We start from the raw sequence: 6,618 nt of genomic DNA, 5'->3' as shown, positions 1-6,618 counted from the left end.
CTTTTTTCAGGACATTCTTAGTTGTTTTTCCCTCTTTTCTTCAAAATGGCTTGCTTTTCCCCCAAAGACAGCTCTCTGGTCTTCATGTTGCATAAGCAGCAGGCCTATAATTAATCGTTGGACTGCATGGTACGGAGTTTAATTATGAGGTATCAAAATATTAAAAACTTAATGTATCGTCAAACTACAAGTCATATGGCCATGCTATAGCTGCCATCAGAACTGATCACAGACTGCAGTAGTCAGTAGACAATCATGTTTACAGTTTAAATGAAATTAAATGTACAAAAAAAACCCAATTTACAAGTACATGATAAAATAGCATTTATTTCACATAAGTACAAACACAGATAATTATAAAAGAGCTTATTTCTTATATAGTCGTACACACATAGTAAGCATACTTATTGTCATTTAATATGGGCTCATTTTCAGCTCCATTTATGAAAATAAAATGTTTCGTGCCAAAGACACACAACCAAGGGCTACCAATCATATGGAACTGATGAACTACCAGCAAAATATTCTCACAACATTACTGGAATGTTCTGCATCAACATTGTGAGAATGTTTTGTCTTAGGCTGGGTAGCTACACAATAAGATACATTTTCCTGAATTATTTATACAGCACAGACAACTGGGGGATTTTCCTTATCGGTAGTATGGATAAAATTTTATAGTAGCCCAACAAAAACTATTCAATTGAAATGAATGAAATGTATAATCCTAAAAAGAAATTTTATATATACACTGTTGACAAAACCTCTTGACCCAGTTCAAAAGACCAGACACAGCAACACACTTTTGTTCTCTCATTTCCTACTTTTAGTGTTTGGAGTGTTTATCATTCAATAACAAAGGTGAATTCTCAGTCTGACTTACTTATATTAGGTTTCTACGTGTAGTATCATTGTCAGGATAACCTGAGTGTGTTTCTTCCCTTGAGCCTTTGGCTTTGAAATCAGTTCCAACAGAAATGAAAATGGCCACCCAGAGTAACCACAGCAACCATGCCTTGCTGAGTCTGGTTCTGTACAAACAAGAGAACGTACGCAATCCGACCATTGTGGTGACTGAGTCACCTACTAGAGAGAGCTCGACACATCACAAAGAAACACGCGGCAGAAAAGGGAAAAGATCGCGTTTGTTTTGGAATTTCTCTCTGTAGTGTGTGGTATGGGCAAGCGTTTTTTCACCAAGTCGCTGCCGCTACGGAAAACGGGACGACAGCATAAACGCTATCTCTACGCGCTCCGCTGCACCACAGTCAACAGCAGCATGCCTGCACCGGCTCAACACGACCACCACAAGCGGTGTCTATTCATGGAAATTTTTTGAATAATCGCGCATTAAAACACGACTACCACGTGTCATAAATAGCACGTACTGTATCAGTCCAACACAAATTCAATGGGAAAGTTCAAGCAGAAACTCACATACCTATGCACTATGCTTAAAAACAATGTCCGTCAATTCCACAGTTATTGGCAGGTGGTTTATTCACAATTCCTTCCAAAGCTAGTTCTGACAAATTAAACGGTTGTTTCTGCTGAAATTTGAAGTGGGTGTAGCTGCCCCAGAATACCATTTTAAAACCTGAATCTTCACATTCTCCATCCTTCAACAACAACAGAAAACCCTCAAGCAACTTCTCCAGTCTAATAGCAATCAAAAGCACTTTAATGCTTAACATACACCTGCCTTAAAATATCACTGTTTGTACAAGAAATGTTCTGGACGCAAATTCTAATAACATGCAAGCATGACATGTTGCCTCAATTTCTAACAACATTGCCATTGGATAAGAAAAACAGCCGAGATAAATAGTTTAAACTTGTTGAATGTTTACATTTAATGTCCATGTTTCCAGACATTTTCCGGTAATTTATATGCAACTGTTAATGGCTTGGCAGCCTATATTTAACTCAAACTGACATTTGATACCATTGTATACCTTTAACTAAATCGAGTACTGTCGTTCTAATAGAAAATGCATCGGTTCATTTGGTGGGTATCAAAAACTTGCGCTTGCAAAGTGATACATGAATTCTATCAGTTGATTCCAAATTACAAAACAAAAGAGAAAACCCGACTCAATGGCAGCAAAAACTGAACTACAAGAAACTTCAGTGTTAAGAAACTCAACTTTCTTTTCACTGTTCTGACATGAAGTGTCAGAACCCAGGAGACTCACCAACCCAAGCACTTTCAATCATTATGCAAACTGGATTTATAATCTCAAACTTTGTTATCCAATCAGAAAGGGCAATAAAAAGCAAGCGTACACAGCGTGAGGTATGCTGAGGTGAGGCAAGCTTCAATGCTGGTTCATCCCTCCAGGAGACCACAGTCAAATGAGTTTACAGAGAATACATGTTCACAACTGCAGCTTTATCAAACATGTATGACTATATGAAAACACCTCATCAAACAAACCTTTGGGCTACTTAAATAATTAAAAGAGTACAGCATTTTACACAACCTTGCTCTACAATTTCAGAGTGAAACCATTTTTTACATTAATCTAAAATGTATTTGTTGGTATTCTTCAAAAATGCTTTTAGAAGCTCCCTGTGCACCATAAAAAACAAATGGACAAGGTGCTTCTTTCTGCGGCTAATATGAGCAGAGTCCTCAGCTAAAAATGATACTCAAGCACATTAACAAGTCATTACATTATATCTGCTATAGGGCTCTTATGCGGTCCTCACAAACCTACAAGCTCCAGAAACAGCAGGCCCACGTATTAAACTGTGTATGCTGGTCAAAATTAAATCTAGCGAGTGAAAGACGTGTTGTGTATTCATGAACCGGGAGCACATTTTATTCGCGGCTATTTGTGCCACCAATGGCATGAGTCCTGAACAGTATTTTCAGGCAACCAACTCAAAAATAAAGTTTCTTTACTTGGTTTTAAATTATTTTTTCTGCTAATATGCACAGGTTTCTATTCTGTACTTTCTTTAAATCAGAAACATGTCCAAATTAGTTTTTAAGCACAGTACATGTTTCTTAGTTCCTATTACTGATATATTTACCACATTTATCAATTTAACTTCTATCTGGGAGTTCCTAAAAGGTGGGTGCCAATCTTTCACTCGAGGGTCTTGGGTGTCGGTCATACATGGCTAGTCTAAAGATCTTCTAGGGGGCAAAAGATAGGAAAATACATTTTGAAAAGAAAGTCCTAATGGAAGAATTGCATGGTCATAAGGAAACAGCAAGAAATCATATTAGTCTTCCATTTTCTAAACTTCCTATATGTAAATTCCTAAAGCCTTATTGGCTGGTTTGATGTTTTTTTCCAATTTGAAAATAAAAGAAATGGCAGCGCTAATGCTATATAAATGGGGCAAAAAGTATTGTAAGCTTAACATTACTGCATGTGTACATGTCACAGAAGTTATATGGGGTCATCTATTCAACAGATCAGTCATTTTACACCAACAGAGAAAAAATATATACAGATATATATGTATACAAACTAAAATAACTTTTCATTTGTAGGTTAATATAATATACATAGTAAAGTTTAAAGTGATTATCATACCTATGTCTGGATGGAGAGCTCTGGCAGGAGAAACTTAATATGCTGGTTCATTTACAATGCAATAGGTATCTTTTAATGTTACAGCACCTCACTGTTTAGAGGAACTTGTAATTATTATGCCAAATTAAATGCCTATTCCATTTCAAAATGTGAATATGTCCAAATATTTTACTACAATGATCTTGATTTTATACTTTCTGGAGTTGAAATGCACCCTCTTAATTTAAGAGACGTATGCAGAGATTCTGAAGAACAGGTCAGCACCTGGGAGGAAGACGAAGCAGTTGAACCTGCGGCAGCCATTTTAGAGTAGCTGGCTGTTGGGTCTCACTGCTCGCCTGTAATTTCCCACCACTGAAAATCAGATAGGCATTACAAAAATGCAAGGCATCATGTTTTTTGTATTGACACAAACAATGAAACAATCCCAATTACATTTTTCCCTTCACAACTTCACAATTGCGTTCTCTTGCAGAAGCATGATTGTTTTTTTCCCCCCAACAGTAATGTGATGACAGGCCCTTTGGGAATCAACTTAATGTGACCTCATCTGATCATGTGACCCTTCTCATGAGTCATACATCCAAGAGACAGTTTTGAAATGGAATCACATTCCTCTTAGTCCCTTTGTAAAAAGTCTGAATCACTCAAGTCAATGTTCAACCGAAGAACTGAAAATGAAGTTCCTGGTTTTGATGCAATGTGAAATGAACAGGAAGGCCCACGGTGACGTGTTCTCTCCCCTATCCTACGGTCAAGCAGTCCATTGGGGCGGAAAGACGATGAGCTTCACTTCATCCAAACTGGGGCTTCCACAAGCCAGGACGGAAGGAGCACAAGGAGGTAGAGAAAAAAAAGACTTCCCCAACCCAACCCAACCTTCCGTCAGTCACACAAGCTACATCCATGTGGGGGGTTAAGGTAACCCAACCCAATCCAACCCAACCCAACTTTCCGTCAGTCGCACAAACTACATCCATGTGGGGGGTTAGGGTAACCCAACCCAATCCAACCCAACCTTCCATCTGTAACACAAACTACATCCATGTGGGGGGTCAGGGTTAGGGTAACCCAACCCAACCTTCCATGGGTTGGCATGCGTGTAGGGGTTAAGGTGTCCTGTGGCACATTAAAATCAGCCCTGGTTCTGCTTGCGCATGCACCATGGTGACGCTGACAGCACACCTCCTCTCTCCATAACAGATAGCAGCAGCCTCCCGGCAAGCATTCTTCTCCATCCATCTTCTCTTTTTACTCCGATACAAAAATAAAAGTGTGTCAGTCAGTAATGCCCAAAACACTGCTCTCCGTTGACAGAGTGAACTTCATCCTTTCTCAGCGGTCCACTAGGACCACAAGCAGGACCAGTAGTCACAAAGCTGAAATGCCAAACAAACCTTTTTCTATAAATGTGTATTCAGATAAAAAATAATAATAAAGATACAAAAAATAATCGAGAACCAAGAGCGATATTCTTTTTTTTTTGGTTCAGGTCAGTTTGTGAAGTGAATCCATGAATGTGATCATTTTCCTTATCGGCTGTTTGTGCTAAAGAGGTTGTACAAGTTAAAAGTTCACAGTAAAAAAAAAAATCCACTGGAAGGACGTGGACCCAGGAATAGCAGCCAGAAGGCACAGGAGCCAGGTGGGTTGTGGGTAATGTCTGCCCTGATTGCTGGCAGTGGTAGCGCTCCCCTTTCAGGACACCCAAAGGGGGGGCTTGCGTTGGGAGTGCACCAATCCGGCCATCTGGGAGGAGGAGAAGAAAAGGTATAAATCATTGTTAATTACAACCTGCGGCCGGCAGAGGAAGATTACAGACTCACAGACAGTTGGAAGGATTCAGAAACATGGCCTGCACATCCTACTCTGGCACAAACTCAAACAGAGTTTATATCCTTGGGCTGTTCCTATTGGCCAAGGAATGGCTACTCCCTGGCCACTGGCAATCGCCCCAAACTCCCTGTCTGCAGTTGATGAGTAGCATGAGTTAAGTTAAACAGCACATGACATAAAATGGCGGACGATAGGAATCTGGTTTGTGTCCAAACAATTCCCACCTAATCATCGGCGTGAGGAATGTGAGGAAAACGGCCAAACCCGTCTGGGAATGACCTCAGAGCTCAGGCTCCCTCATTGGCCAAGGCATGGCACGAAAATAAACTGCAATCAAAGAAAATGAAAAGGGGAGCCCATGAAAAACAGGGCGACGGCGACCACATGCGCCCCCGGGATTAAAGCGAGCGAGCGGTTCGTTCTGGGCTCTGAGAACGGCGTCGCGACCTCTGACCCCCAGGCCCGGTGCGTGTCGCCGGAGCAACTGAAGAAGAAAAGGTTGAAGGTGCTCCCGCCGGCTGTGGGACTGAGAGCTGCCACCGCTCCGGCGAACATGAGTCATCGAAATGCCATCCCAGATCCAGAGGGTCAAAGGCCGATGTGACGGGGGACGGCCAGAAACCTGATCTATGGGACACACAAAGAGCTCATCTGAATACCAGCTCTGAGTCAGACTGTGCCCCCCGAGACTTCCACAGAGACAGCTGATGTAGCCTTGCTGAGGAAACACTAAAGCTTTACACATGAAAGACATGAGAAACCACCCAGGGGACAAAAAGACTTGCGATTAAGTGACCATCTGTGAACTGTGAGGAAAATGCGTGCGGCGTGCGCTATGCAGTGTAAAAGGCCACCTTGGTAGTGAGCAGCCTGGTCTGACTGAAGATGGAGGCTGTGTTAAATCACTGTGTACAACACAGGGTTAAAGCACTGTGTACATCACAGGGGTAAAGCGCAGTGTACAACACAGGGGTAAAGCACAGTGTACAACACAGGGGTAAAGCACTGTGTACATCACAGGGTTAAAGCACTGTGTACATCACAGGGTTAAAGCACTGTGTACAACACAGGGGTAAAGAACAGTGTACATCACAGGGGTAAAGCACTGTGTACATCACAGGGTTAAATCACTGTGTACACATCACAGGGTTAAATCACTGTGTACATATCACAGGGTTAAAGCACAGGGTACTCATCACAGGGTTAAATTACTGTGTACATATCACAGGGT

General features: G+C 41.4%; 1 protein-coding gene across 3 annotated transcripts in view; it reads right to left on the bottom strand.

Annotated features, from left to right (window-relative positions):
• Window positions 1–311: 311 nt before the first annotated feature.
• Window positions 312–6,618, bottom strand: part of il11ra (interleukin 11 receptor subunit alpha) — a 44,135-nt gene continuing 37,828 nt past the window's right edge. Inside the window, exons 12-13 of one of the 3 annotated variants that reach the window (XR_009710173.1) lie at window positions 5,612–5,714; window positions 312–5,300 (exon numbers count right to left, since the gene is read on the bottom strand). The gene's annotated coding sequence lies outside the window, so the exon portion shown is untranslated. The other 2 variants (XM_061263509.1, XM_061263510.1) reach the window with 2 other exon arrangements.

The sequence above is a fragment of the Conger conger genome, chromosome 12 (assembly GCF_963514075.1).
Source record: "Conger conger chromosome 12, fConCon1.1, whole genome shotgun sequence".
Taxonomy (NCBI): Eukaryota; Metazoa; Chordata; class Actinopteri; order Anguilliformes; family Congridae; genus Conger; species Conger conger.
The sequence above is the reverse complement of the archived record's forward strand: the minus strand, read 5'-3'. Positions and strand labels throughout refer to the sequence as shown.